Genomic DNA, 19,983 nt, shown 5'->3' with positions numbered 1-19,983 from the left:
CAAGAGGTGCGTGTGTCTCGTGTTTGTGAATTAAAAAAAACGGATGAATTCAATTATTTGTAATTTAAACTATGATTATTCCAATGGCCGATCCAGGGGGTGAAAGTGACGGGGGCGGAGCCCCAACGCCCTAACTCAAAAACCGCCACTGGAATTAGCCCGCCTACCTGGTGTGTCATCTTGACGTTGTGCATCCGGGGCCCAGCAGTGTTTCTTCCCAGCGCTTGCGTCTGTTGTGGAAAAGGAAAGCATCATGAGTAGTGTCTCACGTCAGCGACGCCTCGGTGCACAACAGCGCGCCTTTTCCAGTCAGAGGCCTCAGTCGGAACGTGCATCCGGGGACCAGCAGTGGTTCTTTCCAGCGCCTGCGTCTGATTGTGGGAAGTGAAGCATCGTGAGTAGTGTCTCACGTCAGCGACGCCACAGTGGTTCTCAGCCCGCCTTTTTCCTGTCAGAGGCCTCAGCAGCGTTGCCTGTCAGGTAGCGTTTTAAGAGGTAGTGTCCGGCTGTGCCTTGCCGATGCACCCTGCGTACAGGGCCGGGTTCATAGAGGCGAGGTGGCGAGGCGCCCACACCGTTGTGATCTCCTGCCGGTGCAAACTGAGGTAACTTCTGTGACTTGCCAATTTAGCCTGCAACCTTTCCACTGGATAAGGCTGAGTAAAGGGATTTTAGTGTGCTACACTGTCAGCAATTGTTTTGACTAAGTTTTCCGCCCTGCCTTCAGAGGGTCAAACTGTGTTCAGCTTTCCTGTGTTTCCATGTTCGAGTGGTGATTCTTTTGAGGAGGGAAACGCATATAGTTTTCCTTAGTGTTCTGTTCCACTTTTTCCCCTGTGAGGAAAGGTTTGTTTTGCCTATTTCACAGTTCACTATGGCAGCAGCAAGCATGAACCAACCCCCGCCCTTCGTAAATGACATAGGGGAACCCGAGATTACCTGTAAAGAATGGGTGAAGCTTTTTGAGTCCTATCTTATAGCGATTGGGGGACAGAGGTTTAACTCCATAAGGAAACAGCATATCCTGTTACACAATTTGGGGGTGCAAGGGCGTAAAGTATATGAGAACTTACCTGTACCGGAGCGAGATGAAAATGCAGTGGGGGAGGTGGATGTGTTTGTGCAGACCATGGAAAAATTAGAGAAGCATTTTGGGGACAGAATAAATGTGGTCCTGGAGCGTCATAAGTTCTTTAAAAGGTGTCAGGGGAAACAGGAGTCCGTACAAAATTATGTTGCAGTATTGTGGGGATTGACTCAGCTTTGCGAATTCGGGGATCTCACTGACTCCTTAATAAGAGACCAATTAGTAAGGTGTACTAATAATCCACGCATCCAAGAGAAATTGTTAGCCAAGAATCCAGGGCTAAAGGAAGCCATTGAGATAGCAAAGTCAGTGGAACATACAGCAAAATGTGTTAAGGAAATGAAACCTGAGGGAGAGATAGTTGCAACCATAAATGATGCAGAGGAGAGAGTAGAGGTATACAAGATGAAGTTCAGGGAAAATGCCAGTACTAAGGTAGAGCACAGAGAGAAAGGTCCAAAGTGTTACCGGTGCGGCAGTAACAACCATTTTGCCACTTTTTTCCAATGCCCAGCCAGATATGTCACCTGCAAGAAATGCAACAGAAGGGGGCATTTTGCCAGGGTGTGCCGCGATGGTGAATTACACCCTAGAGAGAATGAGAGAGGTACTGAAAGAGGTGCTAATAGAGAAGTGAAATGCATTGAACAAAAAATGGAAAAGCTTGTTTTACAGGTGAAAGATGTTGATGACACTGTTAATTCCACATATCCTAAATGTGAAGTATTAATTGACGATGAACGCATTGAAATGTTTGCTGATTCTTGTTCTCCGTTCACTTTGATAAACAAAGATGACTATGTGTCCATGGGGGAAAATAAAATTAGCGATCTAAAGAACCCTGATATCTCACCCTCAGGATACAATAGGGGCAGTATACCCCTACTGGGGATGAAGGAGGTGCAGCTACAATTTAAAGATAGGAAAACACATGGAACTATATATGTGGTCAAGTCTGGGTCAAACCTGTTGGGATGGGTCCATCAAAAGGAGCTGGGGATTATTCTGGACCCCAATAGCGCAGAACAGGTGTTGCTTACTGAGAAGGTCCTGGGGAGTAATAAGATCTGCGAAGAATTCAACCAGCTGTTCCAGGAAGAACTAGGGTGCCTGCACAACTTCCAACATAGGATCAAGCTAAAACAAAATGCCAAACCAGTAGTGCATGGGTTGCGCACTGTGCCCCTCAAACTGAAGGAGCCCCTAGAAAATGAACTGCGCAAGTTGTGCGACTTGGACATTATCCAACCGGTTGAATGCTCTGAGTGGTTGGCCCCAATTGTTCTCGCGGCCAAAGCCAGCGGTGATGGCATCCGCCTCTGTGTGGATTTGCGCAGCTTGAATGACTGCATCTGGGTGGAGAGACACCCTTTGCCAGTCATAAACGAGATGCTAAGCACAATGGGCCCTGCAAAATATTTTAGTGTAGTAGATCTGTCCATGGCGTACCACCAGATCGAATTACATCCCGACTCGAGGCCCCTCACTGCGTTTATTACGCCGTTTGGTGCCTTTATGTTTAAAAGAATGCCGTTTGGCCTTGCGTCTGTGGCAGCCATTTTTCAGAGAGTCATGCAGAAGATCCTTGAGGGAGTGGAACACACCATGTGCTTCCAAGACGACATTTTGGTGTACGGTAAAAACTCTGAAGAACACGACAAGGTATTAAGGCAAGTTTTCAAAAGACTCATGGATGCCGGCCTAACTGTAAAAAAGGAAAAGTGCAGAATTAAGGTGAAGCAAGTCGAGTACCTGGGCCATTCCATCACAGAACAAGGGTTCAGACCTAAAGGAAGTTTGATCCGCGCAGTAAAGGAAGCGCCTAGTCCGCGCAACAAAGAAGAACTTAAATCCTTTTTGGGACTCATGGAGTACATGTCTAAGTACGTGGAAAATTTTGCAACCAAGTGTGAGCCCATGAGAGAAATGTTAAAGAAGGACAAAGAATTTGAGTGGAGTGAGGAGCAGGAAGCTGTTGCCAACACATTGAAGGAAGATCTAATCAACTCACCAGCTCTAGGTACGTTCGATCCAACCAAGAGAACCATCCTGGCAACAGATCCATCGAACTACGGATTGGGGGCCACCCTAGTACAGAAGGATGGAAGTGAAGAAAAAGTGATTGCTTATGCGTCCAGGAGCCTTTCCCCACCAGAGAAAAACTACTCTGTAATAGAACGAGAAGCCCTGGCGTGTTTTTGGGCGGTCAGGCATTTCAAGTTTTTTCTATGGGGCGTGGGGTTCACGATACGGACGGATCACAAGCCCCTCATATACAAGTTCTCTGTGAAAGGTTTGGAAAACTGCACACCGCGCATTAGCAGGTGGATCTTAGGACTAGAACATTATAATTTCAAGATCGAGCATGTGCCGGGCAAGGAAAATATCATCGCTGATTTCCTGTCGAGGTCACTGCTACCGGAGGAGGAGGGACCAGAGGAAGCACTGGACAGCCCCATAATGATGATGGATTTCCCTGCCATCACAGAGAAAGAGTGGGAAGAGAGTATGAAGGAAGACAGTGAACTTAAGGTACTAGTGGAGCAGATAAAGAAAGGATGGCCGAAAAACAAGAGAGATGTTGCAGCAGAACTAGAAGGGTTCTGGGAGGTGCGGAATGAATTGTGTGTCATTGAAGGAAAGGTCTACCGTAATAGCCGAGTAATTACACCTAAGGGTTTACGGAAGAGAGTGATAGACCTGGCGCATGAAGGCCACCTTGGTCGAAGCGCCACGAAAGGAAGAATAAGAACGAACTTTTGGTTTCCAAAGATGGACAACATGATGGAAGAAACTGTAAAAGAGTGTGGAGCATGTGCTAAAAGCGACAAGACTAGAGTAGTACACAAGTCACCTCTGTCCCCAGTGGAGGTCCCAACCAAGCCATGGAACAAGCTAGCATTAGACATCATCGGACCCATGCAAAACCTTGGGGCACAAAAGAGATTCATGTTAGTTCTGATAGATTATACCTCCCACTGGGTGAAGAGAAAATTTGTGCATAACATCAACACCAGAGCAGTAATCCATTTCCTAAAGGAGGTGTTTTGTGAAGAGGGCATCCCCTCCATTTTAGTTACCGACAACGGGGTACAATTCACCTCCGAAGAAATGCAGAATTTTCTGGAAATGTCTGGCATCAGACATGAGACCACAGCGCTTTATTGCCCCAAAGCCAATGGAATGCTGGAAAGGGCAAATAGAGTTATCAAAGAAAATATCCAGCTGGCCACCATAAATGGACATGATGTTGAGGATTGTTTGAGGGAATGCTTATGGGCCTACCACACGTCGCCCAATAGAATAACTGGGGTCTCTCCTTTTGTGTCCTTGCGCGGGAGGGAGCCTAGTACCAAGTTTAACCCCTGTTGGTTAAATGGGGGAGAAGTCAGGAATGTGGACAGGGAGGAGGCAGGAGAGAAGGTCAAACAACACCAAAATGTATACAAACAATGGTATGACAAGAAACATGGTGTGAAGTTTCAAAGGTGGGAAGTGGGGGACATGGCGCAAGCCAGAAGGAACGCTAAATTAGGGGACTGACATCAGCAAGTTCTATTCCCCCAGCAAAATTGTCAAAGTGTTAAAAAATGTTGTTCAGTTTGAAAATGGTCAATGGTGGAGTTGCGACAACATTGTGAAAGTACTGCCATAACCTTTCCCTACAGGAATTACTGTTATTCCCCTGGGAAGCCTACTAGTTTGTTTATGTGAACCAGTAACCTTTTGGGCATGCCTAGTGGGAACTCTTTGTAAGGAAGGGAGATGTGTTAGAACCTGGGTTGGTACATTCCATCCACCCCTTCTCCTTGACCCCTGTTGGGTTCCCCCACTGTGCAGCTTACTATAGAATGTTCAAGTGTTCTCCAGTGAGGAGAGTGGATGACCATTAAACAAGTTGTACTGCTTCAGCTGTGTCTTGTGTCCTCAGTACTTCTTTACTTCCAACACATATATATATAACTTGCCCTTTTTTGCGAGGACAGAAGACAAACCCTACGTCCTCGGACACAACGCAAATATTACAATACAGCAAAAACTGGAAACGCCGACAACGAAGGAAAGCCAACAAGCGTCGCAATGACGCGCAAAAAAAGGAGGTTGGGGCAAAAGCAAGTAATAACTGCTACAGACCTAGATAAAACCGTCGTTAACCTATCCAACATACAACTAAATCAAACCGAAAAGGAAATTTTGAGTTTAGGTTTGACATATTGTCCCAAAAGAGACTTCAATTATGCAAACACCAGACTGGATATCTTTAAGAGTACACGAAAATTAAAACTGAAAAAATATTTTGTCCTAAACAAACATACTAAGGATCAAACACCTACACAGACTGGTATTAGCTTATCCAATCCAGCATTCTCTCAAACTACGGAATTGTTTATAGAAGAGATGAATGAACTTTGGGAAATGGAATCCATTAACGACAATGAGGCATTACCAAGTCAATATATCTCGATTGCCGCAACAACTCAAGCCACAGGATCTCTATTTAAACAACCGTTGACTGAGTTCCGTGCTAAATCTACGTTTAACCCAGTCATGTTGAAGGATGCTATTGATCTATTTCACAACCAAGTATCAAAACAATTGAAAGACCTTAACATCAAAGTACGCAGAAGCAAATATAAATACAACAAGGAGACAGCCAACTACAATGCCCTTATAACAAAATTACAAACGAACAACAAAGTAATTATTAGAGCCTCTGATAAAGGGGAAACATTGCCATCATGCACAGGGATATGTACATTAAAGAAGCGCATGCCCAATTGAGCGACACCTGTTGCTACACTAAATGCACTGGAATCGAACTTAAGGCCATGTATGCCAATTGTTACAAAAAACGGTCTAAATGGAAACCTGAGGGACTAATCACAGGACAAGAACACAAATTCTTGAACAATGAATACCCGATAACACCTACAATATACTTCTTACCGAAGTTACACAAGGATGCCAATAACCCACCTGGTCGACCGATCATATCATCTAGAAATGGATGCCTGGAACACATGTCCCAGTATGTGGACTTTTTTCCACAGGGTGCGGTTAAAAACTTGGCCTCCTTTGTAAGTGACACTAGCGATTTTCTGTACAAAATCAAAGATATCAAATGGGAAAATCACTATTTACTGATTGCTCTGGATGTAAGTGCACTTTATACCAGCATTGTGCACTCAAATGGTTTGAATGCACTTGACTTTTACCTTCAAAAATCTATGGGCAATATGTTGAAACACAGACAAATGTTGTTGGAAATGGTGGACTTCTGTCTAAATAACAATAACAATATATTCATTTTCAATAATGTGTTGTATAGACAGTTGCAGGGTGTTGCTATGGGGTGGTCCTCATGGCTGAACACCGTACAACAATGGAAGTGTCATGTAATAACTTGGTTACGTTACAAAGATGACTTGTTTGTGATTTGGGATGGCAATATAGAATCAGCAGAAAGGTTTGTTCAGGATATTAATAGAAACAACCTTAATTTACATTTCACTGCCACCATTAGCAACTCATCTATAACCTTTTTGGATACAGAGGTATTCATTGAAAACAATAAAATTGAGACGCCAAAAGTTCTCATGTCAAACATCTGATTAACAGTATCCCTTAACAACCCAAAGAAGGTGAAACCAGAACCTCTGATTTCCGACTCGCCCATTAAAAGCAAAGCGGACATGGCGGCTACGATGGAGATGATCTTGAAGAAACTGTCAGACCTTACGGATATCTCCAAATCAACCAAAGCCAACACGGACTCAATGCAACTTGAAATGACTGCAATTAGGGCCGACATGAGCGTTTTAACCTCGGGCCTGGGAGCCGCAGAACAACGGATTAGCGATTTGGAGGATCTATCGAGACAATCAACATCCAGGATCCAACGCCTGGAAGACACCACCAACGCCCTCAGACGCCATAATGCGGAGTTAGAGGACCGCAACAGACGGGGGAACGTTAGAATTTTCGGCATACCAGAAAACGCGGAAAATGATGCTGATTCTTGCGTGGCCTTCCTAGAATCATGGATCCCCATGATTACCAAGACTGAGTTCCCACATGGCCTCGAACTCGACAGGGCGCATAGGATCCCGACCTTCACGAGCAGGAATGCTAAAGGCCCCAGGCCAATGATATGCAAGCCGCTCAGATATCAGCACGCTGATCTGATTCTCCAATATGCGAGGAAAAATCACTCCATTACATGGGAAGGACACAGGATCATCTTCGCGCAGGACTTCTCCAAAGACACAGTGGATGTACGTAAGGGCTTCCTGGACCTCCGCCCTAAACTTAGATCCAAGAACATCCCCTTCTCTTTCGCAGGACCAACCAAGTTCAGAATTATGATCAATGGCCACCCGAGATTCTTCACCGACCCGAAAGTCCTGGCGCATCTTCTCGAAGAATGTCCAATGCAAGAAATGGACCAATCGACCGGCTTCTCCAACAAAAGGAAGACCACGTGCCCGACTCAACAAGATGGAGCCAGTTAGATCCATGTCACTCTTCAATCATCCAGTGGACCGGCATCGGTTGCCTCGACGGAATCCTCCTCCGTAGAACTTTACTCGACTCGTGACACGGGCTCCTAAACTCTGCACGCCAGGCTCATCGAAGCTACAGTACCGTGAGTTTGTAAGCGTGGCAACCTATGGCCAGCATAATGACTTCATATAGCATGTGACTAGTTACGATTTGTGAATGCTTATGAATGCTTATGACTCACGCAAGTTATGCATTTAGACCAATGGGTACTCTTGTACATTTTGCTCATCTCAAAGTAGCGCCTCCACTCTGGATCTTGACATTCCACATACTTAACACATGATGGGAGTAGCGCATCCCAACGAGTATATCATGGTCGCGTCTATTAGATACTCTCTTAATCTCTAAACTGCCCTTTACCTATTTAGTCCATATTAGGTCAAACTTGTTATGGCCTGTTATTCGTATTCGTATTTTGCTAACAATCTCCTTTAGGCCACTTTCCTGTTGTTTATACTGTTGGTTATACTAACCGTCTACATTCATCTGGGATTGATAATATGCACTCATTATTGTTATTGTTACTCCTGTTTTGCGTAGCATGGTACTGTCGTCGTACTCCCTACGTACGTATTTGGGGGGGAGGGAGGGAGGGGGGAGAGGGAGGGATCATTTAGAGAGAGGGGAAAAGAGAGAGGATGTAGGAGCAATCACTTGGCAGAGTCTCAGTAGGTTCCCTCTCATTTTGTATCACACTCTGTTTTTTTATGCTAATACTTATGTTTCACAGAGTTGCCACACACAACTCGCCACATCAAATCCACTTTATCCCTTATTGTTTCCACAACCCAGGCTGCAGGTACGCATCACAACACTTGTATTTATGCATATTGTCAAAAAAGGTTGTACTGAAATTTATCCGATTTTGTCAGATTACGGCACCCGAACTCGTCGCAACACCCCGCCAGCTTCCCAACGAGCGATGACACATTTCATCGATGGCTAACTCCAACTCAATTAAAGACGATCTTAAAGTGATTTCACTAAATGTCAAAGGACTTAACCATCCGGTGAAAAGGCGGAAAGTGTTCGACTATCTAGCAAAAATGAAAGGAGATATCGTTCTTCTACAGGAAACAAAACTTTCTGAGGAGGACTTGCGATTCCTTAACATACACTGGTCATCCCACGTCCTGTCCTCTCCTGCGTTAAAAAAGAAAGGTGGTGTAATCACACTGTTGTCTAAGAATGCCAATCTGACACTGCTATCACACACTCACGATACAGATGGTAGATTACTAGTGACTCATCTACGCAGAGAGGACGATCCCATACATGTAGTGAATATATATGGCCCTAATTCCGACGATCCCACATTCTGGGATTCAGTCTCTCGGTCCATTGAACATATCTCCCAAGATGAGCTACTAATAGTGGGGGGCGACTTTAACCTACCCCTAGACCCCTTACTAGACCGACAATCCAAGTGCTCATTCCACCCCTCACGATCACATGGGGCCCTTCTCCGTCTCTGTGAGCGCTACTGTCTCAAAGATTCTTGGCGACTACAGAACCCCGATGGGAGAGACTACACCTTCTACTCTGCCCCACATAACTCCTATTCACGTATTGATTTCATCCTATTATCCACCTCATTCGCACACCTGATTGAAGAAACTGGTATTGCCCCCAAACTGGTGTCTGATCATGCATGTATTCACACCAAACTGGCAGGCTCCCGCTCGATTCGCCCGCCTAGAAGGTGGCGTTTTAACGACGAAATCCTTACCAACATAGAGGACAAACTCAAGATAGCGGATGCCATCGAGGAATACTTAATCCTAAACGATACCGCTGATACCAAGCCTAACACTCTATGGGACGCCCTTAAGGCCACAATCCGTGGAGTCATCATAAATATTAGAGCTAAAACCAATAAAAAATTAAACAAAGACCTGGAACAATTGGAACGAGACATCACAATCCTAGAAGACCGGCACAAGGCCAACCCTCAAGACCTCAATTCCCTCGACCTTCTCACTAAAAAGAAGTATGAGTACAATGCCATAACTAGTAAAAGAGCGGGCGTTTGGATTAACCGCTTCAAAGCCCTAAAGCTTTGCGAAGGAAATAAAGCAGGTAAAATGCTGGCTTCGTATCTCAAACATAAGCAAAAGCTGTCTACCATTTCATCAATAAAAGACGCCACAAACACTACCCACACAAACCAAACTAAAATCCTTGATACATTCAAATCCTTCTACGAAGAGCTTTACAAGAATGACAAATCACTGGACATAGCAGCTTGCACCGGATACCTTGAGTCTCTAGACCTTCCTAAACTCTCAGAATCTGACAAAACACGATTAGGTTCCACCATCAGTAAAACAGAGATCGCAGAGGCCATCAAATCTCTAAAAAATAACAAAGCCCCCGGCCCAGATGGCTTCACTGCTTCTTTTTATAAAGCCTTTGAAAACCAACTTACCCCCACGCTCCACACTGTTCTCAACTCTACGGCGTCCAGTGGATGTATCTCACCCTCTATGAGCGAAGCCAACATAATCGTGATCCCTAAAGAGGGAAAAGACCCGCTCCACACCAAAAACTACCGCCCCATCTCTTTGATAAATCTTGATTGCAAGATATATGCCAAAATCCTAGCGAACCGATTAAACGCTGTTCTTCCCAAATTAATAAGCCCGTCGCAAGTTGGCTTTCTGAAACATAGGATGTCAAATGACAACACCAGACTTCTGTGCCACATTTTAGAGAAAGCTAACAATTCCCAATCCCCGATGGTTGCGATCACCCTGGACGCTGAAAAGGCCTTCGATAAGGTTTCGTGGTCTTTCCTTCAATACTGTATGCGCTCATTCAATCTCGGACAATCGTTCATCACAATGGTGATGGCCCTGTACGCCTCCCCTTCGGCTCGGATAGCAATTAATGGCACCCTCTCTGACCCATTTCGCCTCTACCAAGGTACCAGACAGGGCTGTCCGCTCTCTCCTGCACTCTTCCTTTTGGCCCTTGAACCCCTTCTAACTGACATCAAAAAGAATGAGGATATTCAGGGAGTCTCCTTTGGAGATACTCAGATAAAATTGGCAGCGTATGCTGATGATATATTAATTGCAACAGAAAACCCGGCCAAATCGATCGAGGGTCTCATGACCTCAATCAGCAAGTACTCGTACCTGTCGGGATACAAGTTAAACAAAGATAAGTCCGAAGTTAAACCACTAAACATCTTCACCACCAAAGAAGTTCTTGGTACCTCAGGTCTAGCTTGGCAGACAGGAGCTATAAAATATCTAGGAATAGAGTTTACCGACAAATTAATGAGCACCTTCACACACAACGAAACGTTGACATTGACAAAAGTTAAAAGAATCCTTGACGGCTGGTCCCCACGATTTATCACTTGGTGGGGAAGGATTGAAGCTATAAAAATGATGATATCACCGCTAATCAACTACCTGAGCACTATGCTGCCCCTCACATTCTCAAAGGATTTCCTTTCCAAACTTGATAAAGTAATTTCCTCCTTCCTTTGGCAAGAAAAAAAAGCCAGAATTAGCATAAAAAAACTAAGGCTGGATAAATCCCTAGGAGGCGTCAATCTGGCCGACTTTAGGCTCTATCAAACCGCGTTCTTAGCTAGACAAGGGGCTTTTTGGCTCATTCCCCACCCAGACTACACCCCAGTCTGGCTGATGGTGGAAAAATCCATTCTGCGTGGCCTTCCCCCCTCCACCCTCCTCACTACCAAACCACAACCCACTGTATCCTCAGGTACCATCTTCAGAAACACGAAGGCTGCCCTTCTTCACTTAAACAAATTTTTACCGCACCAATTTTGTAAATCAAGATGGGAATCACTGTGGAACAACACCAGACTGCTATACAAAGGGAAACCAATGAATAATCCTACTTGGATAGAGAAGGGTATACACTTCCCTCATCAGCTGTTTGATGGTCCGTTGCCACTCACTTTCAACGACCTACAAAACAAGTTTCAACTCCAGAACATAGACTTCTATTACTTCTTACACATCAAAGTGGCCCTCTCCAAAACAGACTTATCCAACATCACCCCCTCCCTTCCTGGCTACCTACACACGATCAATAGACTGGGTCATCAGGTGTCCAGAATATACAAACTGATCCGCCCACAGTCCACGAAGCTGACAACATCCACACAGTCCTTCTGGGACTCATACTCTTCCACACCAACCTCGGAAGCAGAGTGGGCCAGAATATGGGAATCTGCCTCTCGACACAAAATCAGCCCTACATTATCCCAATCTAAATTCTGGCTTCTCCACAAAGCTTTTTGGACTCCTAGGAGACTCTTCCTGCACAACATCAAGGAAGATGACTCCTGCTGGAACTGCACGGCAGAGGGTGGGGACCTTGAACATCTAATATTCAAATGCCCCTGTGTGTCCGAATACTGGGATAGAATTTTCGAATTTATCACCAAAGTGCTGCATGTCTCGCTCCCGAGGGAATTTGCAACCTTAGTCATGGGTTTCACCAAAGCTGTTAACCTCAATGAAAATGATAAAGCCCTACTTGACTTACTTTTGACAGCAGCGGTCAAACTCATACTGAACAACTGGAAGGACACTGGCAAAGCTTCTTTCCCCCACTGGCTCAACTGGGTATCGAACCTCAGAGGAGCCGACAATATTGCGCTGGCAGCTACACCTTGGCGCCCCCCCTATAGGAACCTGTGGTCCTCACTGGACGCTCACTTCGACCTATTTAAACCACCATGATTATGCACATATACACCCTGCCCATAGTTCGGGCTGCCTACCTGCCCAAGCGACTATCCTCATTGACTTATATGACTACCTTGCACCACCTATGACTGTAACCTTTGTAAATGTACTGATGCAATGCCTGTGCTTTACATTACTGTTTTTGTTTAAATTGATTATTGTTTTTCGTTCCTTATGTTAATTTAATTTACCCCTCCTTTGTTCCCGTTACACTTGCGTACTTGCTCTTGTTGATACCGGAACCATGCATGATTTCTGCTCACGCCTGTAATGCTTACTCATCTCTCTCAATAAAAAATTCTTGTGAAATAAAAAAAAAAAAAAAAAAACAGTATCCCTTATGGGGAGATGTTGAGACTAAGGCATCTCCACAGTAAGGAACATGACCTGATCCTAGCTCAAACAGCCAGTAAAGCCAGATTTTTGGAAAGAGGCTACTCTGAAAAAATAGTTAATACTGCCATTTCCAAATCAATGTTAAAAAACAGGTCAGATCTCCTAAAGGGAGACTCTAATACTACAATGAGAGCTGTAGATAATTCTGATAATTCTACTGATTTTAGAATCATTGTCCAATATAGTGCCCAACATAAACAAATCCAATCCATTATCAATAGAAACTGGCCCTTGGTTTTAAGCGATCCTATAATTGGGAAAGATCTTCCTAAAAGTCCATCTATAACTTATAGTAGGGGTTAATCTATGAAAGATGCACTTGTAAAAAGCAGTCCTGAAGTCATGGAATCCAATAATTGGCTTCAGACACACGGTGGTTTCTTTAACAGTTAAGTCTGAAAAGCCTGCCTACAAGCAGTGAATAAAACTAGCTATTTATCACCATTTGACCTGAAAGAACATAAAATCACCAAACTACTCACGTGTAAAACTGAGTATGCAATCTATGTCTTGTCCTGTACATGCAACTTGCTCTACGTGGGGAGCACTAAACTCCCTGTACATAAAAGAATTTTACAACACATTAGAGAGATTTGCAATCAAGACAACACATATCCAGTGGCAAGACACTTCAAGGCCAAACATAACTCTAAAAGTGGTGAATTGAAATACTTTGTAATAGACTGTGTCCTTGCAAGCAAACGAGGTGGCAATAGAGAAAAAAAATTACGCCGCCTCGAGACCCGATACATACTAGAACTTAACACCAAACAACCATCGGGGTTAAACAACACGGAAGATCTTTATACATGCCTCTAATGTATCCATAAATCATTTTAATACCTAGCAAATCTGTGCCTTAGGGATGCGTAGATATATAAAGATGTAATAACTTTTTATGCTTTTTAGATATTTATTGATATATTTATATATTTATAGATCTAATTGTATGGTTGATTCACCCCTATGTATATTCCCCTCTAAGTTTTAACGTACGTGACATAATTACAATTTAACAGTCATTTAACCATTTTAAGGTTTTTATCAATTATATGACATTTGCTTTAATTGTTTTTTGTCGCGTCTGAATCAATTGGAGGGAATATATATACCTATGGGGGACACACCTGGCTTGCTCATCCCGGGCCAACTATTGCACAACCTCGCAAAGTCACTTTAAAACCCAATATCCCAAGGCGGTGGTGACCTTTCAGGTATTTGTACCAACATATGAACAAACCCCGCCCCCCACGCCCCTTTTACACAAGCACGTAGCACTTTAACTCTATGAAATAGGCATTACTAACATCGGGGCTTCGATGTTAGTTAACAGGTTCACTTTGCCTTTGTATATCAACATGTGACAAATGATATACAGAGAAAAGAATAAAATAAAATAAAACAATCAAATAATTTCAAAAAGATGGTAAAATAGCATAACATAAAAAAGAGTAAATCATCAGCAACTTTTGCAAATTTAAACAACTGCTTTTTTAATGAAAAACATTAATTTGTGGTTTTCAAATAATATTCTGTTCTGTGCACTTGTACATTTACTTTTACAGGAGTTTAGTTTTATTTGAAATAGTGCATGTTTTAACTATTTTAGATCACAGCCAAATTGCAAATTGTTTGAACAATGTATCTTTTAATTTAGGCAAATAGGGTGTAGTTTTTTCAAAACTACAAAACTCTTCTATGTCTATATGACATCTAGGCTGTAACATGTGACTTGGTAATGTGACTATTTAAACCAATACCCTGCTTATGTACTGTGTCATGTGATCAAGCGCTCGGGGAAGTGTGAAACGCGTCATGGCGATTTGAAAAACCAGCACGAAATAAAGAACTAACTTTTGCACCTATCTTGGGCCCGTATCTGTTTCTGCAGCTTTGGTAACTCTGCATTTGGATTCGGATATCCTTGGAATATATATATATATATATATATATATATATATATATATATATATATATATATATATATATATATATATATATATATATATATATATATATATATATATATATGTTTAACAAGTTTGTCCCTGCTTGGAGGAACAATTCCGGAGCACACTGCGGGTATGAGAAGTCCTTTAATGCACCCAGCATGACGCGTTTCGTCTTTACTGACTTCCTCAGATGCTGTTCGGTGAGTAAGGAAACCAAGTTTAGAAGGTTCATTTAAAAGCAAGTTTGGGCTCCTCCTTTCTAATGTTCAGCAAGGAAGGACTACAAACGAATATCAGTCCCTCAGTGTTTCTTGCCGCCATCTTGGAGTGTATGTCTCTGTGTTCCTCATTACCATAATGGTATTTTGTGGCAATGTTAGTTCTTATGAGTGCGCTTTCATGCTTTGTTGGGAAAAGACATCCCAGTCCAATCATGTTGTTTCGCTGGGAGGTTGATTTTGGAGCCATGCTTTTTGTACCCATTTCATCTGCCGCTATACAATATTCCGAATCCGAGAGTTCTGATATATGGTTTTTTCAGTGAATATATATATATATATATATATATACATATACATATATATATATATACATATATATATACATATATATATACATATATATATCTCTTTAAGATACATAGATGTGGAGTCAAGAATAGTAACACTATACTCGCCCATTTGCACATTCCTTCTCAATATTTTGGCCCTTTATATTTTTAACACACTATTCTGTCCACACAATATTTGTGTTTGATATTCTGTCAGTGATCCAGATATTTAATAGAAAGCATTATCACAAACATTTTCTTCTACAGCAACCCCTTTGTCGACTTGTTTCCACCTGAATCCATACACATTTTTGAGAGAAAAGAAATAAAAAAATTCCATTCAAATGCTTAATGCAAGGCTCTTCTCCTTTTGTCTTGAATACATCATCAATTGAAGATCTTGTCTTGGATATCTTCTCTCTCCCTCCCTCTTATCAATACTCCTCTCCATTACTCGCATCATCCACAATGTATTTCATGATTCTTTCTTACTATGTAATGTTTAACTCCATAAACCTCAATCTTTGGTATGTGCAGAGTACTGATACCCTTGTGTATACAGCACTTTATCAGAATGCATAAATAAATACATTTCAGTGCCTGCAGCTCCTGCTTCTAGTTCCCACCACTCTTTCTGCTGCCACTGCTTTCCCTCACAAAGACCACTAGAGCTTGTGACACACCCTTACCTCCCTTACAATCTACCTTCTTTCTTTCATGCCGCTCTTTCTTACAGCCAGTTTCTCATCTCTCTCTCTGTCTCCTTGTGGACACACACATGCCAAGGATAGTTGTAGTTCTTAGTCACGCCACATCACCAGTGTAAATGTTGAATGATCACTTTTTAAGACTTAAACTGGGGAAAACAAAGCTGTGTTCCACAATTCAGCAACAAGAGTTTATAAGCCCTTCCGGTGATGTCTAAAGAGATAATTATTTGTGCAATTGCTAATTCAAGCAGTGATGATTTCAAGACGAGCCACCAATATTTAGTTGCAGTCCAACACATCATCAGGGGTAGTAAGCATGATATAAATGCAATTACAATACAATAGATTAGAATGCAAAAAGAAACAAAGGCTTTCGCAATTTTGCAAGCTGCTAGACCTTGTTGTGATGCTTTAGTTGTCAACCCATTAAGGAAGAGCTATAATTCATTGCAACAGACTTATATGAAGCAACCCATGATTCCCAACTTCTTCGGAAAAGTGTTGAATTCATATTTAGCAAGGATCTTGGGATCTCCCCTGTTGTCCTAAACCGAGTTGCCACTCGACGTAAAATACAGTGCCCCATCACCTAGCTTGAGTGATTCAGGTTAAAGCATTTAGTCATTTATTGACATGCCGCAGATGCTATTTCTAGCTCCACTTTAGCGTCCTCCCTTGCCCTCTCATCTCCCTCTCATATGGCCTGGTTTCGTCGAGGTCCAGCCCTTCCCATGGAGTGACCTAGATCCTCCCACCTGCCCTCCATCATCCCCTACTGTGACAGACAGCACATAAACATCACTTTAAACTTGTGGGCTAGGGGCCGTAAACCCCTTGCTGTATTTATTATGATGACAAACCACAAAAACATTCAAATGCACTCAAATCATTTCACGGAAACACCATAAATAGGCTTTCCTGTTTTCAGCTTCTATTTTTGGTAAATTCTGGTGGTTTTTCAGTGTTTTCAGTGATTTCAAAAAACAGTGGTTGCCCATTTTCGCGCCATTAAAAACAACAGAAACAGTTTATTTCCCAGTGTTTATGGAATGTTTTGCTTTTAGTATTGCTTGCTTTCTGCACTGATAGTGCCTGACATATAAAGTGTACGTATTGTGTATATGAGGTCCAAATACATTTTTTACAAATCAAACTTATTGTAGTACACCATACAATGCTTCTTTAGTGAATCCACAGTCATGCACACTCGTTCTTTCCTTCCCATGTAAACTTTTATCTATGAAAAGGCCCTCTCAACATTGAAAGAATCACAGTTGTTTCACAGGAAAAGAGCCTGTGCTCCAAGCTATCGTACCAGGGCTTCAGCAGGCTGTGGCTGGATCATGGCTGAGCTCAGACCAGGGCACATGGGAAGGGGGGGGGGATTCACCCACAGCAGAGGCAAGGGGTAGCCCTCAGTGAGCACTATAAGGCTGCCCTATTCTAGTGATAGCTACTGTGCATGTTTTACCGAATGTATTTGCTCCTGAATTTCCAATTCACCTCTCGATTGCAGCAACATTATCACTCCTGCGGGCCCTAACCCAAAGTTAATGGCCAACTGTTGATTAGGGCCTCAGTAGGGTCTTTCTACAGCAGGCACCTCTACCAACCCTGCGATCATACACTCCAGAGTAGCTACTTACTTGACCAACCAGAAAGCACCTTGGGGCCTCTACAAGAGGTAGGAGAGCGCTATGGAAGCAAGATTGCTGTGACATGTAGAATTTGTAAGGCCAATATCAACATATTCCACTTAATGTTCAGTGGAAATTGGCATTTTGTGCTCACTTTGTGACTGCATCAACCTTGTAGAGCTGCTGCCAGACCGGTGAGATCATAGCATAGTGCTACTGAACTCTGAATAACAGTCCTGGGCAGCTTAGGGAGAGCAGCAAACAAAATCACCAATCAGCACTGTATGCCTGGTAGTGCTGACAGAGGAGCTACACCACACAAGGCCTGGTCGCATCACTAGTCTGTCTGCTTTTCTGACACATTCCAGCTGGAGACCACTTTGCCAATGTAGGGCCCGCGGGCAAGCCAAGTGGCAAAGTGCAATGCAGAGCGACATTATATGATCTTTCCATGACTGGGTTGGTATGATCACAATCTAGTACCACCAACGTAAAATCCTTGTTCCCCATAGAGCTGACACAGAAGTGTTTTTCTGTTGCCGGCCAGAGAAGCTGTTAGTTTCAGGAATGGGCCCAGATGGAGCCTGGCCAAGGAAGACAATTGACAATGATCCGTCCGACCATAGTTGCCAGGTGCGTGAGTGAGCTGAAAACGGATAATAAATTCAGCGTTATTCAGTGCAGGGGACCCCAAAGAGATGCAAGGCGCTGTGCCAACAGATATAGATGCAAGGTACAGCATTAACAGATATTAGCACTGTGCCAACAGATAAAAAGTGTAGCAGCAGATGAAAGGTGCACTGCTAACAAATACAAAGGCTTGTTATGGTGCCTCGATTTTTGATGCCAGATGATGGAGTGGTTTGACATCGGTAGAAGCCACCACGTCCTCTCAAGGAGCAGGTCAAGTACTGCAAGCTCCGGGACACTCCTACCCCTCTGCGGTTTGGCCGTAAATGCTAGAGGGTGGACTGTCTCACTCAGATGCTTTATTACTGCAGCCTTGTGAGAACCACTTGATGCAGATTCTGAAATGCTACTTTGGACCAGAAAGTGGCAAGTGCTCTTTAAAAATACTAGCCCGCTTTGCCTATTACCAGCCCACCCACAGAGCCTTCCTTCTTCCCCTCTCCTATTTCTGCAGCTTGCTGGAGATATTTTCCTTCGATAATTATCAAGTGCAGTTAAAGGAAATCTAAATGTGTGGTGGCGGATACTGTGGCCTTTCTCCCAAAGTGGTGCTGAGCAGCGAGGCTGGTAAGTTTAAAATTGTTAAAAGGCACAGACTCACCTCTCTGTTAAAGGAAGAGGGAAGGTTTGTGCTCCCTGCCTCCCAGCACCACCCAAAGGTATAACAGAGTAGATAGAATTTTGAAACCAAAAAGAAGGGGGGGGGGGGGTACTAACCAGGGTAGGCAGTATCCAAGGGAAATCATGACTTGTGCCATCACAGCGCATGATGTCACAACGTGTGACATTGCACGTGACAATGCAGGAAGTGACCTCACTGGATGTGACATCACAAGAAGTGACATCAGAAAACCTCATGCATGTTTATCAGATATATAATGAGTACATTTCAGTACATTACGAGATTTAACAAATTAGATTTGGCGTCGGGGTGGTGCCAAAAGAATGGTGCAACCCGAACTCAAATCTGGGCTTCACCTAAGATCAATATATATATATATATATATATATATATATATATATATATATATAAGAAAGAGTTGCCCCATGGTGGGAATGCACTTACGGGTAGGAATTAATGCCACCGCAAGGGAGCGAGCCGCGAACAAAGTCCTTTTCCTGCCAGACGCGTTTCGGGCCAACGCCCTCTTCAGTGGCAGACCATGTGACAAGACGGCAAGCGGCAAACACCAGTAAATACCCACAGTAATTATACGCAGGTGTAGCACCTGAAGCAATGCTTTCTGGGACTGGTAGTTTATAAGTAGAACCCAAGTGGGTCACCGCCGCCATTCACATGTAAAAAAGTATTAAAAGGATTGCCAATGTCCCCGCAAGCACCCCGCAAGTAAAAGGCCCCTCCCGTACCACAACACGCTGCCCAAATGAGGCAGCTGTGGACCCGCAGTTTGTTCGCGGTAGTGCAAACCCGCGACCGGGCTGGCCGCTAACAAATGAAAGAAAGAGTTGCCCCATGGTGGGAATGCACTTACGGGTAGGAATTAATGCCACCGCAAGGGCGCGAGCCGCGAACAAAGTCCTTTTCCTGCCAGACGCGTTTCGGGCCAACGCCCTCTTCAGTGGCAGACCATGTGACAAGACGGCAAGCGGCAAACACCAGTAAATACCCACAGTAATTATACGCAGGTGTAGCACCTGAAGCA

Source organism: Lissotriton vulgaris, chromosome 2_1 (assembly GCF_964263255.1).
Source record: "Lissotriton vulgaris chromosome 2_1, aLisVul1.2, whole genome shotgun sequence".
Taxonomy (NCBI): domain Eukaryota; kingdom Metazoa; phylum Chordata; class Amphibia; order Caudata; family Salamandridae; genus Lissotriton; species Lissotriton vulgaris.
This window is presented reverse-complemented; position numbering follows the sequence as displayed.